The sequence below is a fragment of the Nicotiana attenuata genome, chromosome 5 (genome assembly GCF_001879085.1).
Source record: "Nicotiana attenuata strain UT chromosome 5, NIATTr2, whole genome shotgun sequence".
In the NCBI taxonomy this organism is placed as follows: Eukaryota; Viridiplantae; Streptophyta; class Magnoliopsida; order Solanales; family Solanaceae; genus Nicotiana; species Nicotiana attenuata.
In genome coordinates this window covers 39,352,262-39,372,994 of record NC_031993.1, presented here as the reverse complement: position 1 = coordinate 39,372,994, position 20,733 = coordinate 39,352,262, and the positions used below count along the sequence as shown (strand labels likewise).

At 39.2% G+C, this 20,733-nt stretch overlaps 1 pseudogene; it reads right to left on the bottom strand.

Annotated features, from left to right (window-relative positions):
* On the bottom strand, positions 1,495-19,458 carry LOC109226145 (annotated as a pseudogene).

Below are 20,733 nucleotides of genomic sequence, written 5' to 3'. Positions count from 1 at the left end.
GTTGGGTAGCCTAGCCGATGCAGCTTCACTTTCATGGACTCAGTTTTCAGAGATGTTCTTGACAGAGTTTGTTCCCTAGACCCTTCGGGATGCATGCAAGCTTAGTTTGAGCAGCTTAGCTAGGGCACTATGTTAGTGTTAGATTATGTTATCAGATTCAGTGATTGAGTATGTCGTTAGATTCAGTGATTTGTCCAGACATGCACCTTCTTTGGTTTCTACAGTTAGAGAGCGAGTCCGCAGATTCATTGAGGGGCTCAGTCATGGTATTCGATTCAGCATGGCTCAGGAGTTAGAGGGCATGTGGGTTTAGGAGGGAGAGGTCAGGGCGGTTAAGAGGCCTCAAAGACCGGGAGGGCCTACTGGTCCCTATTTTAGAGGCAAGGTACGACATGGTAGAGGTTTTGTGGGTCAGCCAGTCCAGTTTGCACCTCAGGATCCGCACGGTGTTTCAGATACACATGGGTCTCAAAGTTCCCACACCGGACAGCTTCCACATCCATGTCAGCAGAGGGGTTGCTTTGAGTGTGGAGATACCATCCACATGGTGAGATATTGTCCCAGACTCCGGACAGATATGTCACGGCGGGGTATTCAGGCTATGAGTTCTGCCCCACTTGCTGTTATCCCTACACCGCCAGCTAGGGGTGTAGGTCGGGCGGGTAGTGGGCACCCTAAGAGGGGGAGGCCCGGCCAATTGATATGCTTTCCACAGTAGGGTTAAGGCCGCTGCACTAGGTGGTGGTGGTGTAGGTAGGGTTTCGATTGTTGTAGAGGAGATCATTCATATTTTTATTTGGTTCTGGTTATCGGGGTGAGCTATCTTATCTTGCTTCACATATGGGTGAGTTTCGTGATTTTGTACTCTACTTATGTGTTTACCCCTGTTAGGAGATTCTATAGCAAAAGCCCGTGTCTATCATTGTTGTTTTACACGTCAATACCACACAAGTGGGGGGAGGGGGTGATTTGTGTGGTACCTAATTTTCGCACTAGAAGAACCTGGTTCTTCTAGATGTACTTACTATGACTGTTTGCGGAATTAAGAGTGCATAAAATAAAGAACACAGAGATTTTTACGTGGAAAACACCTGGCTCAAAAGGTGAAAAAACCACGACCTACTACTCAGTAGGATTTTCCCAAACTTCCACTAAAATCACTGAGCCAAAACAGCATTTACAAAACTCTTGTAAACCTAAGGATTAAACTCTAATCCCAGTGTGGCACACAGCCTCAACTGCTACGACACTTTCAAGTTAACTCTAACTTGAATACTCAAAGTACCTAATACAATTGCTTCTATGAAAGCTGAAAGGTACAACTTTAAAACACCTAGTACAATTAAACTAGAATAAAAGAAATACACAATGGAATTGGTTCTTCTATCTTGTCCAAGTAGCTTCAGGAATGCACACTTGAATCTCACATAAATTGCTTGCAAAAAGCCTTGCTATTTTGCTCTTCAATTTAGTTTCACTTATGCGTTTGTGTGCTCACCTGTAAAAGAGAACAATCATTATTATTTATAGAGTTAGTAATCAGAGTTGGATTAAAACTCGAATTGCTGATCCTTCATCAAATTCGAGTCCTAGAACAATTCAAACTCCAATCCTTATTCTTTATCCGGATGTAGTTCTCTTCACATAAGGAGACTTCAACTCCTTATCCTATGCAACCTTTTCGATCAACTAAGATTGTTGCTGACCCTTGAGACTTATCTTCACACGTATGTCACATGTATAAGTATATCAACACTGTGTCTGTCTCACATGATGGACCTGGTTCATGACTGAGTTCATTTTGTCAATCTTCAAAACTTCATCTGAACTTGGGCCAACGAATTTCCCCTTTTTGATGATGACAAACTTTGTGCTTTTATTGATCAGAGACCCTGTGGAACTCGGCTTAAATATCACACTTTAATTTAACTTATCATTAAGGACCAGGTTTAATCAGGTTATAAATATCACTTTATTATCAGAATACAAAGTAAAGCATAATATCTCTTCCCCCTTTTGGCATCATCGAAAAGTTGCATATTATATGAATCCCAGATGTTAATTATTACTCATGGCCACTGGGGCAACTGCAAGTGAAAACATGATTCAGTTAATCAATAATCAACTTCACAAGAAATTTAGCTATTAAGATCAGAAGTGTCATAGAACAAGAGAAAACAAAGCACATTGTCATTGATTAGGAGGTGATTCTACAAAACAGACCACAAAAAGAAAAACAAACATCCAACCATGAGCAAAAAAAGACAAAGAAAAGTCCCGAATCTGGGTCACTGGGGGGTTTTCTAAACTTTCTAGGGCTTGGAGGAACTAGAGGGTTGGGATTGAAGAAGATTAAGCATTGTTTGGAGCATCCCTTCACTCTTTTCCTTTTCCTTTGCTAGCTCAGCTTTGAGGCCATTTCTTTCACTTTCTAGTTCAACAATGCGAGCCTGGAGCCTAGCAATTTCTGCATCTTTTGTTTCACACTCTAGAACCAATGCCCTAACTTTGCTGTTCACAGGAGTCTTCAAGGATGAACCAGGTTCAACTGGGGTTACACTTAGCAGATAGTCACAAGCCTGCAGAGTTTTGATTCCAAAGTGCTCTTTGCTAGAGGCCATCTCCCACTTTTTCAATGGCACATCTAACTTGGCCAAGACAGTTGTCAGTATAAACCCATAAGGTGTGGCATGGGCCTTGGAGCCATTGATGACTCTATCCAGCAGCTTGACAATGAAAGCAGGCCAGTTAATCTGCTTTCCTCTCACAAGACACTCCAGAAGGACCAGGTCCATATAATTTGCAGTGTGCCTTCTCTCCTGTCTGGGCAGCAAACACTTGTTCACAAACTCAAAAAGCACCTTGTGCTCAGGCTTCATCTCACTCTTTTGCACAAACCTAGCCTCAGGCACTTCTTCAGCAGACTTGGTATCACAGAAATTTTTGGTGATTTGGAGAGCAGAAGGGAGAGAATCTAGACAAGGCCACCTTTGCCTAGTATAGTCATCATAGCCCTCACAGGGTATGTCTAGAATTCTGCCCAATTTAGGTGCATCAAACTGCACCTCTACTCCCCTCACCAAGCTTGTAACAACCCCATTCACCACCGTGGCATTTGCCATAAACTCGATCAGCTCTTTCCTTGCAAGCCTGCCATCCAGTTGAAGAACCATGTCCTTCCAACCCTGTGCATCCAGGGCATCAACCAATCTTTTCATGCCTGGCTCCTCCAGGTCTTTCAGAATTCTTCCTTTCAATATCTTTCACCTGCCAAAAAGGACAAACCTGTCCTGCTCTTTCTCAGATTCCTCTTCTTCTTCTTCTCCACTCCAAGCTTCTTCTTCTTCAGGAACTTTCACTTGTTTTCCTTTAACTGCAGACCTGGTTCTTTTTGCTAGGGAGGGTTCAGCAGAGATAGATTCTGAAAACTTCTTGGTAGAAGTCTTGGATTTCTTAGGTTTAGGAGTGGGAACCTCCTCAGTTGTACCTCTCTCCTGATGGACCAGTTCCATCTCCTCCTCCTCTTCTTCTGCAGCCACAGAACTTTCCAGAACTTTAGCTTTTCCCTTTTCCTTGTTCTTTTTCTTGCTTGCCTCTAAGGCTTTCTGCAACTCAGCTTCACTTTGCTTTACCCTGCTTCTAGTAGCTTTCACCTTTGGTACTGAAGAGACAGTAGACTTAGGAGATGACACCTTGCTCTTCTTTGTTGGCTTAGAGGCAGTTGGAGCCTTTTGAGAAGAAGCTTTGCTCTTCTTGGGATCATAGTTTTCTCCCACCTTCTTCAGAATATCAGCCAAAGTTTCTTCCACAGATGAACCATGTTTATCTAGTTGTTCACTCAGGTGTACTAGGCATTCAGCAGCCTCCCCAGTTTCACTTCCCCCTGCCTTGGTGCCACTTTCCTCAACTCCTCCATAAATTGCAAGAATTTCACCTTTCCTTTTCTTTCCCTTCCTCTTCGATTCTCCATCACTTACATCTCTCACAGACCCCACCAACACAAACCTATCATCTACTTTCTCCACTACATCAGAAAAAACATAGCATGTATTTACCTCTTTAGGGGTTTCTTGATTTTTGTCTGATTCAGAAGACCCACGTTCTTCTCCATCGCTTGCAGAGACAAAATCTTCAGACTCAGAACTTGAGTCAGATGATTCTTTTTCAGAGCTTCCCCCTCTTTGACTCGCTTTCAATTTTTCGTTGAGAGCTGTTCTCAAAACACCAGTAGCAACAGTCTTTCTAGCCAACATTTTCTGCTTGCGGAATCTTGGTTTAGGGTTGTCGCTAGGAGGTACAGATGAAGATGTGTTAGGAGATGCTGGTGGGGGAGTTAATGGATTTTCTTAAGGGTTAGTCATGGCAGAGAATTTCTGGAGGATTTTGGGAATTTTGGAGAATTTTAGAGAGAAGAAGGATGATCAGGGGTTTAACACTTAATGATGGTTATGGAGTGAAGTAGGAATATGTGGAGTGTATTTAAAGTAGAGTATGATTAGGTGCAGTAATGGCAGTCTTTTGCAGTGGTCGATCAGGGGTCTAATCTCATTAGGACTCCGGTCTTTAAGAGGTAATTCATCGACGCTAGTTTTAAGGAGATAATCCCGTTTTATTTAGAATTCGAAGAGAATGAAATTGGTTCAATGCACAACGGTTAGATTTATAGGAGTTTGGTTAGGATAGGACATCTGCTCATAATTGGAATATTTATTTTTCTAATTGTGCAAAGTATAGAAACATACTTGACCCTTTCTTATGAGCATATACTAATGAACCAGGTTCTGCATGTAGAACTTCTCTTGATTATGCCTCATATATCATAATAGAAAAAAACTTTGTAAGAGATCAATGAATTAATATAAACACACGTCACAGGAGTATACTGATTAGAGTATGAGACTGAGTAAGAATTAGTCTAGATATTTACATAAAATCAGAACTTCTAACCAAAATTGTTTTTTTTTCATTTTTTCATTTTTTTCTTTGCATTCTGAACTGGTTCCTTTTAGGTGATCTTAATCATCCCTAATTCCAACCTGTTCCTTTCAAAGTTTTCCCTATTCAGTGCTTTGGTGAAGATGTCATCTATTTGTTTATCAGTAGCACAGAATTGTATTGAGATTAATCCTTTCTCATAATTATCTCTCAAGAAGTGGTGTCTAACATCTATGTGCTTGGTCCTTTTTTGATGAACAAGGTTCTTTGTCATGCTTATAGCACTAGTGTTATCACAAAATATTGGTATGCATCCCACTTCAATTCCAAAATCTACCAATTGTTGTTTAATCCATAGTAATTGAGCACAACAAGAAGCTACAGCTACATACTCAACTTCAGTAGTAGATAGGGCTACTGAATTTTGCTTCTTGGTAGCCCATGATACAAGACATGAACCAAGGAAGTGTGCCATACCTGAGGTGCTTTTTCTATCCACTAGGAAACCTGCATAGTCAGCATCAGCATATCCTACTAGATTGAAATTACTACCTTTAGGGTACCAAAGACACAATTCAGTAGTGCCTTTCAGATATCTCAATATCCTCTTGACAGCAGTCAAGTGAGACTCTTTTGGATTTGCCTGAAAACGAGCACATAGCCCTACACTGAAAACAATGTCAGGTCTACTGGCAGTAAATACAAGAGTGAACCAATCATACCCCTATACAACTTTTGATCAACTGATGAACCAGGTTCATCAATATCTAATTTAGTGGCAGTTGCAATAGGTGTATCTATTTCTTTAGAATCCTCCATTTTAAACTTCTTGATTAGTTCTTTTGTATACTTCTGCTGATGAATCGCGGTTCCATTATGGCTTTGTTTGATCTGCAACCCTAAGAAGAAGGTAAGCTCACCCATCATGCTCATTTCAACTTCACTTCCCATTAATTTTGCAAAATCTTTGCTTAGCTTGTCAGTGGTGGCCCCAAAGATTATGTCATCAACATAAATTTGTACAACAAGAATGTCCTTACCTTTTTCCCTTTAGAATAAGGTACTATCTATTTTACCTTTCTTGTACCATGCTCCAATAGGAACTTTGACAGTCTTTCATACCATGCTCTTGGTGCCTGTTTGAGTCCATAGAGAGCCTTGTCCAGCTTGTACACATGTTCAGGACATTCTTTGCTTTCAAACCCTGGGGGTTGTTTCACAAACACTTCTTCCTTTAAGTAGCCATTCAGGAAGGCACTTTTGACATCCATTTGATGAAGAGTGAATTCCATATGTGCTGTAAAAGCTATGAGAAGTCTAATTGCCTCTAGTCTTGCAACTGGAGCAAATGTCACATCATAGTCTATTCCTTTCTTCTTGGCTGTAACCTTGGACCACCAACCTTGACTTGTTCCTTGTGACAGTTCCATCTTTATCCAGTTTGTTCCAAAAGACCCATTTAGTACCAATGACTGATCTGCCCTTGGGTCTTAGAACTAGGTGCCAAACTTGACTTCTTTCAAACTGGTTTAGTTCATCCTGCATTGCATTCACCCAATCTGCATCCTGCAAAGCCTCAATAATATTTTTAGGTTCAATGATAGATAAGAAAGCATCAAAAGCACACATATTCTTTAATTGTGATCTAGTTTTGACTCCAGATGTTGGATCAGTGAGAATGTTCTCAATGGGATGAGAACTTTGATACTTGTGAGGTTTTACAACCAACTGGCTTCTGCTGGATGTTTCAGCCATTTGATGAGGAACAGGTTCATGAACAGGTTCCTTCAAGGAGTTTATTTCAATTCCTCTTTGACTTCTTCCCCCTGTCAGGTTGCCCTGTAAGGAAGAACCTGGTCCATCACATGTTCCTTCTGTAGGTGTCACTTTGACTTGAGCTAATGCTTCAACCAAGTCTTTGACCAGTCCAATGGCTTCATCTTCATGTTCCTGTCTCTCAGAAAGAATGTTAGTTTCATCAAATACTACATGCACACTTTCTTCTACACATAGAGTTCTTTTATTAAATACTTTATAAGCTTTACTATGTGAAGAGTATCCCAAGAATAATCCCTCATCACTTCTGGGATCAAACTTTCCTAGGGAGTCTTTTCCATTATTGTGCACATAGCACTTGCAACCAAATGCCCTAAGATGGGATATATTTGGTTTTCTCCCTTTAAGTAACTCATAGGGAGTCTTCTCTACTAGAGGTCTGGTCATGTATCTATTTATGATGTAACATGCAGTGTTTACAGCCTCTGCCCAGAAGCTGTGAGGCAATTTGCTAGATAGTAACATTGTTCTAGCCATATCCTCAAGAGTTCTATTTTTCCTTTCAACTACTCCATTTTGTTGTGGAGTCCTAGGTGCAGAGAAGTTGTGATCTATGCCATTTTCATCACAGAACTCAGCAAACTTAACGTTTTCAAACTCAGTTCCATGATCAGACCTAGTGGATGCAAGTTGATTTCCTAATTATTTCTGAGTTTTCCTAACAAATGAAGAAAACATGTCAAATGCTTCATCTTTGGAAGTTAGAAATAAAACCCAGGTGAATCTAGAATAGTCATCAACTAGCACCATTACATACTTCTTTTCATCTCTACTCATGGTTCTCATTGGACCACATAGATCCATATGAACCAGTTCCAACGTCTTGGACGAACTTACCATTTTCTTGGATTTGAAGGATGACCTTACCTGCTTCCCCCTTGCACATGCCTCACAAACTTTGTCTTCCTTGAACTTGATATTAGGTAACCCTATAACCAAGTCCTTGGAGACTAATTTGTTTAGCTGATTTAGACTGGCATGACCAAGTCTTTTGTGCCATAGGAGGGGATCATTAACCAACACACTTAAGCAAGTGAGTTCATTTTCTGAAAGAGTGGACAAATCTACAATGTAAATATTGTTAACTCTTTTTCCCTGCAAAACAATCTTGTCAGTGATAAGGTTAATCACAAAGCATTTGGTGGAGGTAAAAGCCACAAGGTTACCTCTGTCACACAATTGTGACACACTTATTAAGCTATATTTCAAGCCATCTATCAGGTAGACATTCTCTATAGAATGAGAATCTGTTTTGCCTACCTTTCCAACCCCAATGATCTCACCTTTCTTTCCATTACCAAAGGAGACATTACCTCCCTTTAGGTCCTCAAGTGAAAGGAACTGGTCCTTGTCCCCAGTCATATGTTTTGAGTAGCCACTATCCATATACCATATTTGGCTCCTCCCTTTCACTTGGACCTGCAAAAGGAAATCAGGGGTTAGTCTTAGGAACCCAAACTAGTTTGGGTCCCTTTCTATGGGCAAAAGGATGAATCAGATTCTTTCTTGCCCAACTAGGCAGCTTGTGCTTTTCTTGAACAAAAGCTTTGTTTCTTTGACTGGCCTTTTCTTTTGCATTACATTCATATTTGTAATGTCCAGTCTTACCACAGTGTGTGCAGATTTTATTTTCAGGAAGAGTGAGGTACTTGCTTTNACAGGAGTCTTCACGGATGAACCAGGTTCAACTGGGGTTACACTTAGCAGATAATCACAAGCCTGCAGAGTTTTTATTCCAAAGTGCTCTTTGTTGGAGGCCATCTCCCACTTTTCCAATGGCACATCTAACTTGGCCAAGACAATTGTCAGTATAAACCCATAAGGTGTGGCATGGGCCTTAGAGCCATTGATGACTCTATCCAGCAGCTTGACAATGAAAGCAGGCCAATTAATCTGCTTTCCTCTCACAAGACACTCCAGAAGGACCAGGTCCATATAATTTGCAGTGTGCCTTCTCTCCTGTCTGGGCAGCAAACACTTGTTCACAAACTCAAAAAGTACCTTGTGCTCAGGCTTCATTTCACTCTTTTGCACAAATCTAGCCTCAGGCACTTCTTCAGTAGACTTGGTATCACAGAAATTCCGGGTGATTTGGAGAGCAGAAGGGAGAGAATCTAGACAAGGCCACCTTTGCATAGTATAATCATCATATCCCTCACAGGGTATGTCTAGAATTCTTCCCAACTTAGGTGCATCAAACTGCACCTCTACTCCTCTCACCAAGCTTGTAACAACCCCATTCACCACTGTGGCATTTGCCATAAACTCTATTAGTTCTTTTCTTGCAAGTCTGCCATCCAGTTGAAGAACCATGTCCTTCCAACCCTGTGCTTCCAGTGCATCAACCAATCTTTTCATGCCTGGCTCCTCCAGGTCTTTCAGAATTCTTCCTTTCAATATTTTTCTTTTTCCAAAAAGGACAAACCTGTCCTGCTCTTTCTCCGATTCCCCTTCTTCTTCTTCTCCACTCCAAGCTTCTTCTTCTTCAGGAACTTTTACTTGTTTTCCTTTAACTGCAGACCTGGTTCTTCTTGCCAGGGAGGGTTCAGCAGAGATAGATTCTGAAGACTTCTTGGTAGAAGGCTTGGATTTCTTAGGTTTAGGAGTGGGAACCTCCTCAGTTGTACCTCTCTCCTGATGGACCAGTTCCATCTCTCCCTCCTCTTCTTCTGCAGCCACAAAACTTTCCAGCACTTTAGCTTTTCCCTTTTCCTTGTTCTTTTTCTTGCTTGCCTCTAAGGCTTTCTGCAACTCAGCTTCACTTTGCTTTACCCTGCTTCTAGTAGCTTTCACCTTTGGTACTGAAGAGACAGTAGACTTAGGAGAGGACACCTTGCTCTTCTTTGTTGGCTTAGAGGCAGTTGGAGCCTTTTGAGAAGAAGCTTTGCGCTTCTTGGGATCATAGCTTTCTCCCACCTTCTTCAGAATATCAGCCAAAGTTTCTTCCACAGATGAACCATGTTCATCTAGTTGTTCACTTAGGTGTACTAGGCCTTCAGCAGCCTCCCCAGTTTCACTTCCCCCTGCCTTGGTGCCACTTTCCTCAACTCCTCCACAAATTGCAAGAATTTCACCTTTCCTTTTCTTTCCCTTCCTCTTCGATTCTCCCTCACTTACATCTCTCACAGACCCCACCAACACAAACCTATCATCTACTTTCTCCACTACATCAAAAAAAACATAGCATGTATTTACCTCTTTAGGGGTTTCTTGATTTTTGTCTGATTCAGAAGACCCACGTTCTTCTCCATCGCTTGCAGAGACAAAATCTTCAGACTCAGAACTTGAGTCAGATGATTCTTTTTCAGAGCTTCCCCCTCTTTGACTCGCTTTCAATTTTTCGTTGAGAGTTGTTCTCAAAACACCAGTAGCAACAGTCTTTCTAGCCAACATTTTCTGCCTGCGGAATCTTGGTTTAGGGTTGTCGTTAGGAGGTACAGATGAAGAGTTAGTCATGGCGGAGAATTTCTGGAGGATTTTTGGGAATTTTGGAGAATTTCGGAGAGATGGAGGATGATTAGGGGTTTAACACTTAATGACGGTTATGGAGTGAAGTAGGAATATGTGGAGTGTATTTAAAATAGAGTATGATTAGGTGCAGTAATGGCAGTCTTTTGCAGTGGTCAATTAGGGGTCTAATCTCATTAGGACTCCGATCTTTAAGAGGTAATTGATCGACGCTAGTTTTAAGGAGATAATCCCGTTTTATTTAGAATTCAAAGAGAATGAAACTGGTTCAATGCACAACGGTTAGATTTTTAGGAGTTTGGTTAGGATAGGACTTCTGCTCATAATTGGAATATTTATTTTTCTAATTGTGCAAAGTATAGAAACATATCTGACCCTTTCTTATGAGCATATACTGATGAACCAGGTTCTGCACGTAGAACATCTCTTGATTATGCCTCATATATCAGAATAGAAAAAAAACTTTGTAAGAGATCAATGAATATCAACACACGTCACAGGAGTATACTGATTAGAGTATGAGACTGAGTAAGAATTAATCTAGATATTTACATAAAGTCAGAACTTCTAACCAAATTTTTTTTTCATTGCATTTTGAACTGGTTCCTTTTAGGTGATCTTAATCATCCCTAATTCCAACCTGTTCCTTTCAAAGTTTTCCCTATTCAGTGCTTTGGTGAAGATGTCAGCTATTTGTTTATCAGTGGCACAGAATTCTATTGAGATTAGTCCTTTCTCATAATTATCTCTCAAGAAGTGGTGTCTAACATCTATGTGCTTGGTCCTTTTATGATGAACGGGGTTCTTTGTCATACTTATAGCACTAGTGTTATCACAAAATATTGGTATGCATCCCACTTCTATACCAAAATCTACTAATTGTTGTTTAATCCATAGCAGTTGAGCACAACAAGAAGCTGCAGCCACATACTCAGCTTTAGCAGTAGATAGGGCTACTGAATTTTGCTTCTTGGTAGCCCATGATACAAGACATGAGCCAAGAAAGTGTGCCATACCTGAGGTGTTTTTTCTATCCACTAGGAAACCTGCATAGTCAGCATCAGCATATCCTACTAGATTGAAATTACTACCTTTAAGGTACCAAAAACACAATTCAGTAGTGCCTTTCAAATATCTCAGTATCCTCTTGACAGCAGTCAAATGAGACTCTTTTAGATTTGCCAGAAAACGAGCACATAGCCCTGCACTGAAAACAATGTCAGGTCTACTGGCAGTAAGATACAAGAGTGAACCAATCATACCCATATACAACTTCTGATCAACTGATGAACCAGGTTCATCAATATCTAATTTAGTGGCAGTTGTAATAGGTGTATCTATTTCTTTAGAATCCTCCATATTAAACTTCTTGATTAGTTCTTTTATGTACTTCTGTTGATGAATCATGGTTCCATTTTGACTTTGTTTGATCTGCAACCCTAAGAAGAAGTTAAGCTCACCCATCATGCTCATTTCAAATTCACTTCCCATTAGTTTTGCAAACTCTTTGCTTAACTTGTCAGTGGTGGCCCCAAAGATTATGTCATCAACATAAATTTGTACAACAAGAAGGTCCTTACCTTTTTCCCTTAAGAATAAGGTACTATCTATTTTACCTCTCTTGTACCAATGCTCCAGTAAGAATTTTGACAATCTTTCATACCATGCTCTTGGTACCTATTTGAGTCCATAGAGAGCCTTGTCCAGCTTGTACACATGTTCAGGACATTCTTTGCTTTCAAACCCTGGAGGTTGTTTCACAAACACTTCTTCCTTCAAATAGCCATTAAGGAAGGCACTTTTGACATCCATTTGATGAAGAGTGAATTCCATATGTGCTGCAAAGGCTATGAGAAGTCTGATTGCCTCTAGTCTTGCAACTGGAGCAAATGTCTCATCATAGTCTATTCCTTCCTCTTGGCTGTAACCTTGGACCACCAACCTTGCCTTGTTTCTTGTGACAGTTCCATCTTCATCAAGTTTGTTCCTAAAGACCCATTTAGTGCCAATGACTGATCTATCCTTGGGTCTTGGAACTAGGTGCCAAACTTGACTTCTTTCAAACTGGTTTAGCTCATCCTGCATTGCATTCACCCAATCTGCATCCTGCAAAGCCTCAACAATATTTTTAGGTTCAATGATAGATAAGAAAGCATCAAAAGCACACAGATTCTTTAATTGTGATCTGGTTTTGACTCCAGAAGTTGGATCGGTGATAATGTTCTCAATGGGATGAGAACTTTGATACTTGTGAGGTTTTACAACCAACTGGCTTCTGCTGGATGTTTCAGCAATTTGATGAGGAACAGGTTCATGAATAGGTTCCTTCAAGGAGTTTATTTCAATTCCCTTTTGATTTCTTCCCCTGTCAGGTTGCCCTGTAAGGAAGAACCTGTTCCATTACCTGTTCCTTCTGCAGGTGTCACTTTGACTTGAACTGATGCTTCAGCCAAGTCTTTGACCAGTCCAATGGTTTCATCTTCATGTTCCTGTCTCTCAGAAAGAATGTTAGTTTCATCAAATACTACATGCACACTTTCTTCTACACACAGAGTTCTTTTATTAAAAACTTTATAAGCTTTGCTATGTGAAAAATATCCCAAGAATACTCCCTCATCACTTCTGGGATCATACTTACCTAGGGAGTGTTTGCCATTATTGTGCACAAAGCACTTGCATATAAATGCCCTAAGATGGGATATATTTAGCTTTCTCCCTTTAAGTGACTCATAGGGAATCTTCTTAACAAGAGTCTAGTCATGCAACTATTTATGATGTAGCATGCAAAAATTCAGCAAACTTAGCATTTTCAAATTTAGTTCCATGATCAGACCTAATTGATGCAAGTTGATTACCTAGTTGTTTCTGAGTTTTTCTAACAAAAGAAGTAAACACGTCAAATGCTTCATCTTTAGATGTTAAAAACAATGTCCTAGTAAACCTAGAGTAATCATCAACAAGCACCATCACATATCTTTTACCACCACTGCTTAATGTTCTTATTGGACCACAGAGCTCCATATGGACCAGTTCTAACGTCTTGGACGTACTTACTATTTTCTTGGATTTGAAGGATGACCTTACCTGCTTCCCCCTTGCACATGCCTCACAAATTTTGTCTTCCTTGAACTTGATATTAGGTAAACCTATCACCAAGTCCTTGGAGACTAATTTGTTTAGCTGATTTAGACTGGCATGACCAAGTCTTTTGTGCCATAGGAGGGGATCATTAACCAACACACTTAAGCAAGTGAGTTCATTTTCTGAAAGAGTTGACAAATCTACAATGTAAATATTGTTAACTCTTTTTCCCTGCAAAACAATCTTGTAAGTGGTAAGGTTAATCACAAAGCATTTGGTGGAGGCAAAAGCCACAAGGTTACCTCTGTCACACAATTGTGACACACTTATTAAGCTATATTTCAAGCCATCTATCAGGTAGACATTCTCTATAGAATGAGAATCTGTTTTGCCTACCTTTCCAACCCCAATGATCTCACCTTTCTTTGCATTACCAAAGGAGATATTACCTTCTTTTAGGTCCTCAAGTGAAAGGAACTGGTCATTGTCCCCAGTCATATGTTTTGAGCAGCCACTATCCACATACCATATTTGGCTCCACCCTTTCACTTGGACCTGCAAAAGGAAATCAGGGGTTAGTCTTAGGAACCCAAACTAGTTTGGGTCCCTTTCTATGGGCAAAAAGATGAATCAGATTCTTTCTTGCCCAACTAGGCAGCTTATGCTTTCCTTGAACAAAAGCCTTGTTTCTTTGACTGGCCTTTTCTTTTGCATTACATTCATATTTGTAATGGCCAGTCTTACCACAATGTGTGCAGATTTTATTTTCAGGAAGAGTGAGGTACTTTCTTTTTGGATCCTATTTAGGAGCTTGAGTCCCATAGCCAAGTCCTCTTTTGTTACTGCTGTGATGCTCTTGCAACCAGGAGAGAGCATCAGAGGATTTGTTCCACTTGCAAGTTCTGTCTAGTTCATGTTTTACCTTCCCTAGATCTTCTTTTAAAACTTTGATGAATTCATCTTTCCTGTATAATTTATCTTTAATTTTTCCCAAGTTTTCTTCTAGAGTGAGATATGTGTGATCAGCTATCTTCTTTCCTGTTCCTAATTTCAATTTCAGATTTTCAGACCTAAGTTCTAGGACACTGTTGTCAAGTTCAAGAACCTGGTTCTTTAACTCGGCATTTTTGTTATCACTCTCATTTGCCCTAGACTCTAGACTTTTGCATTTTGCTTTCAGAATCACACATCTAGACTTTTGCATTTTGCTTTTAGAATCACACATTCCCTAGATAGAACTGCCTTCTCATTATTAATTATCTCAGACTCATCAATGAAGTCTGTTAATAGCTCAGCCAGCCTTTCTTTAGACAAGAACTTAATCTTGTCTTTGAGATGAAGAATACTTACCTCTTTTTCATCATCTGATTCTCCGATGGCCATCAGTGCTTGCTCCTCCTCAGCTTCATCTTCTGAGTCTTCATCTAAAGTTTCTCCCCAAGCAGCAACCATAGCCTTGGTTGAACCTTTGTTTCTCTTTGGTTGAACCTGTTCCTTCTTCCTGTTCCTTCGTTCAGCTCTTTCTTTCTTCCACTCAATTTCCCATTGAGGGCAGTTTTTTATCATGTGGTCAGTCTTACCACACTTGTAGCATCCCTCATTGGTCTGTTTCTCCGGAGCTCTTGATTTGTTGAAGTTTGTACCTCTTGAAGAACCCTTTCCTCTCATCAGGTACTTCTTGAAATCCCTAGTGATCATAGCCACTTCATCATCTTCCAAATCTGCACCTTCAGCAATTCTGAGAGCTAAGTTTCTCTCCTTTTTGGGGGTATCCATCTTCATGGTTTGTCTCCTCATTTCATAGGCAGTTAACTTTCCAATTAGTTCATCCAGTCTAAGAGTAGCAATGTTCTTGGATTCCTGAATGGAAGTGATTTTGCTTTCCCATGTGACTGGCAGAACTCTTGTCAGAATCTTCTTACCTTGTCTTCCTCCAGGATAATCATTCCAAGAGATTCAAATTCATTTGTCAAAGTGGTGAATCTAGTATACAACTCCTGGATAGTTTCTCCTTCCTTCATAGTAAAATTCTCATATTGAGAATACAGAAGTGTTCCTCTTGATCTTTTCACTTGAGGTGTTCCTTCATGAGCCACTTGCAGAGTGTCCCATATTTCCTTAGCAATTGTACAGCTTTGGATCCTACTGTATTCGTCTGGTCCTAGACCACATACAAGCCACTTCTTGGCCTTAGCATTTTTCTCCCACTTCCTCAGGTCCTCAGCAGTACAATCAGCCCTTGTTTTTGCCACATCAATTCCTTCAGCATTCTTCTTAGTGGTTGCTAGGGGACCATCAGTGACTATGTCCCAAAGTTCATAATCTTCCCCTATAATGTGATCTCTCATTCTGTTCTTCCACCAAGAATAGTACTGACCACTGAAAAGTGGAGGCCCGGCAGTGGATTGCCCTTCCCAGTTCCCAGGTGGTGCACTTATGTTGATCTTTTCCTAAGGGGTTAGCCTCCTCAAGGATAACCTGCTCTGATACCAATTGATGTTCTAAACGTCAATACCACACAAGAGGGGGGGTGATTTGTGTGGTACCTAATTTTCGCACTAGAAGAACCTGGTTCTTCTAGATATACTTACTATAACTGTTTGCGGAATTAAGAGTGCATAAAATAAAGAACACAAAGATTTTTACGTGGAAAACACCTGGCTCAAAAGGTGAAAAAACCATGACCTACTACTCAGTAGGATTTCCCAAACTTCCACTAAAATCACTGAGCCAAAAATAGCATTTACAAACTTTTGTAAACCTAAGGATTAAACTCTAATCCCAGTGTAGCACACAACCTCAACTGTTGCGACACCTTCAAGTTAACTCTAACTTGAATACTCAATATACCTATTACAATTGCTTCTATAAAAGCTGAAAGGTACAATATGAAAACACCTACTACAATTGAACTAGAAATAAAGAAAAACACAATGGAATTGGTTCTTCACTCTTGGTTCATGTAGCTTCAGATTTGCACACTTGAATCACACATAAATTGCTTGCAAAATTTGCCTAGCTCTTTTGCTCTCAATTTAGTTTAACTTCTGCGTATGTGCAATCACATGTAAAAGAGAACAATCTTTATTATTTATAGAGTTAGTAATCAGAGTTTGATTAAAACTCGAATTGCTGATCCTTCATCAAATTCGAGTCCTAGTACACTTCAAACTCCAATCCTTTATCCTTGATCCAGATGTAGTTCTCTTCTCATAAGGAGACTTCAACTCCTTATCCTATGCAACCTTTTCGATCAACTCTGAAGATATTGTTGCTGATTGTTGCTGACCCTTGGGACTTATCTTGACACGTCTGTCACATGAATAAATATATCAACACTGTGTATGTCTCACATGATGGACTTGTTTCATGGTTGAGTTCATTTTGTCAATCTTCAAAACTTCATCTGAACTTGGGCCAACAATAACTTTTCTTTCAACAAGTTAAAAGCATCATCATGTTCTTTTCCCCATGTAAAAATCTTATCCATTTTAATAACTTCAGTTAAAGGAGAAGCAATGGTGCTAAAGTCTCTCACAAACCTCCTATAAAAACTAGCAAGTCCATGAAAACTCCTAACTTCAGTTACACTCTTAGGTTTAGGCCAATCCTTTATTGCTTTGATTTTCTCTTCATCAACCTCAACTCCTTTAGAACTAACTACAAAACCCAAGAAAATCACACGATCCACACAAAAAGTACACTTCTTAAGATTAGCAAATAAAAGTTGCTTTCTAAGAACTTCAAAAACTTTTTTTAGGTGTTCTACATGCTCCTCTAGAGTGTTAGAAAATATCAAGATATCATCAAAGTACACCACAACAAATTTCCCATGAAAATCCTTAAAGATATGATTCATTAATCTTATGAATGTGCAAGGTGCATTAGTCAAGCCAAAAGGCATAACTAACCACTCATAAAGCCCATATTTGGTCTTAAAAGCAGTTTTCCATTCATCTCCAAGATTCATTCGAATCTGATGGTAACCACTTTTTAGATCAATTTTAGAAAAGATTTTGGATCCATGTAATTGATCCAACATGTCATCAAGACGAGGAATAGGATGGCATTACTTTACCGTTATCTTATTAATTGCTCTACAATCCACGCACATCCTCCAAGTTCCATCCTTTTTGGGTACCAATAGGACGGGAACAGAGCAAGGGCTCATGCTCTCTCTCACAAAGCCTTTCTCAAGTAACTCCTCAACTTGCCTTTGAAGCTCTTTTGTCTCTTCTGGATTACTCCTATAAGCAGGCCTATTTGGGATTTGTGATCCAGGCACAAAATCAATTTGATGCTCAATGCCACGTAAAGGTGGCAATCCATTAGGAATATCTTCAGGAAAGACATCTTCAAAATCCTGTAAAAGAGAAGAAATACTACTTGGCAAAGAAGAAGTTAGTAACTCAGAATTAATCAAAGCTTCTTTGTAAGTAAGTAGTATTATGGGCAACCCCTCTTTTCTTGCATTTAAACAATCTTTGGCTTTTATATAGAAACTCTCTTTTTTCCTTTCCTTAGCCTCTTTCCACTCACCAAGACCTTCTATTTTTTCACTCAAACCCCCTTTTATCTCTTCTCTCAAATGGCTACCCTTTCTCTCTTTCTCTCGGCCATCTCTCTTTTTTTTCTAACTTTTGGCCTCCTTTCTTTTCTTTTCCCTCAAGCTCACTTTTTATCCCTCCCCTTGGTTTTCCCATTGTTTCCCTTAATCTCTTTTGATCTTCAAATACTTGAGAAGGAGATAAAGGTGCAAGAGTAAATTTCCTGCCATTAAGCTCAAGAGAATATCTATTCTTCCTTCCATCATGAAAAACATTCCTATCATACTGCCAAGGACGACCCAGTAAGATATGACAGGCTTGCATAGGGATTATGTCACAAAGAATATCATCCTCATATCTACCAACTTTGAATGAAATCATGCATTGTTTGTTTACCTTTAGTTCACCACTATCATTTAACCATTGGAGTCTATAGGGAGTAGGGTGTTTCAAGCATGCAAGTTCCAGTTTTTCCACAAAGTATGAACTCACCACATTAGCGCAACTACCACTATCAATGATCATAGAACACGTTTTCCCCTTTATCCCACACCTAGTATGAAATATATTCTCCCTTTGTTCTTCACTATTCCTTCCCAAATTGATCGTCATAATCCTCCTAACTACCCCAATCATGCCATCGTTAAAAGGTAGTTCTACTTCATCTTCATCTTTACTCACACCTCTCTCCTCTTCCTCACATTTATTACTCCTATATTCTCCACTCATAATCTTCCCAGCCACCACAATCATACCAGTATGAGGCAGTTCTACATCGTCTTCATCACTCACATCTCCCTCTTCTTCTTCTCCCTTACTTTTTTCACTCTCATATCCCCCATCTTCTCTAAGAATGATATTTCTTCTACTTGGACATTCATGTATCATATGTCCCCTTCCTTTACATTTATGACAATAAATAGAACTAGAAGGTGTAGAAGGTTTAGGGTTAAAGGTTTTGTCTCCCTCTTTGTTCTCAAATTTGCCTTTACCTTGTCTTTTTGAGGTCTAGAAGAACTCTGCATCTCTTTATTCGGCCATGGATTCTTGGAGATGGTGTTTGACCGACCTTTCCACGAGATAGTTTGCTTTCTTTTATTTTACTTTTCTACCTTTACAGACAAATCAACTAACTCATCTATTGTTACATATTGTTGTAATTCTACCACATTAGTTATTTCCTTATTTAAACCATTTAAAAACCTAGCCAGTATAGCCTCTTCTTCCTCCATACAATTAGCTTGGATCATAGCCATATCCATAGCCTTAAAGTATTCATCCACAGAAATGGACCCTTGCTTCAATGTTTGAAGACGTTGTTGTAGCTTTCTTTGAAAGTGTGATGGCACAAATCTCTTCCTCATCACCCTCTTCATCTCACCCAAGTAGCAATTGGTGCTTGTCCTTCTTGCAATCTATCCCTAGCAAGCTTTTTCCATCAAATAGCAGCATAGTCAGAAAACTCAGCAACAACAAGTTTAACCTTCTTACCTTTAGAGTAGTTGTGACAGTCAAAAATGGCTTCAACCTTTCTCTCCCAATCAAGATACAAGTCTGGATCCCTTGTTCCCTTGAAAGATGGCATCTTCATCTTTATACTGCTTATATTGTTCTCTTATTTCTTCCCACCCTATCAAAATCAATATCTTTAAAGTCATCTATAGAGTTTTCTTGATTTACAATGGGAGCAAGGGGTACATTTCTCCTAGCTTGGGGCCTAACATTATTTCCCCTCTAAGTTCAGCTATTGTATCATTTTGCTCAGCAATGGTGTCCCTCATTTCTTGGAATTGAAAATTTCACCTTTCGAATTGTTGATGCATAGCTTGCAAGGTAAATTCATTTCTTGCTTTGATTTCGGCTTCTTGGAGAACCCTTTGTTCATCATTAATACCTGTACGCGACATCTTAAAAAAAATTATATCCCATAAATTGGCTTTTCCCTCAATTGTTCTCACACACACTTGCCTTTTTTTTTCTCTCGAAATAATCTTTGAACAAAATACTTTGTAGATTTATAGTTAATCCCAACTCGTATGAAGTTCTTAGTAGTAAAATATAAATTTTTGGGGAACAAATGAAAGAAGAACCAAATCCTAGAACGAGTAGGCTCGGTTGAAACAAGAAACGAACAAAAAGGAAAGGATAATATATTTAGATCAGAAAGAGTAAGAAAAATTGAATTTTTTTCTTATCTTTGAAATATAGGATCCCCTCTTCTTGTTTCCTTTGTTAATTTTTGGAAACAAATTAAATAGAAAAGAAATTTCTTGGAGAGCAAGCAATTCTTTTCTTTTTTTTTAAAACTGATTTTCGGCTTTTTTGTGTTTTTTTAAAAATTTTTTCAAGTTACTATTCACGATGCTACAGTAACAATTTTTTTTCTTTTTTTTGCCCTTTGTATTCAAAAAATCCCAAGAATTATCAAGAATGAAATCTTGATAGAACCCTTCTGATACCACTTGATAACAGCAAGGTCGGGAATCCAAACTAGAGCAAGAATTTAAGAAGTGAATGTGGAAGCAATAACAATAAGAAATTGAACGACTAGAATTAAAGTGCAGAAAATAAAGGATATGGGAAAATTCAGGGAAAGAATTCCAAGAACTTCCAAGAATACAAGTTCTATCGCCTTTACTTAAGAACAAGTCAAAAAAATAGATTCGAATCTTGACCGCTTTACAACTAATTTGAGATAACAATTAATAACTAGTATTAATCGCCTTCTAAGAATACCATAAAAGGAATTAATGATATCACAATAAAGAAGTTATCTTACTACCTTGAACTATGAACTAGTAAAGGTTGAAAGATAAATCTCAAAGCATAAGTAACAAAGGTTCAAAAGAACTCTCAAAGTATAATA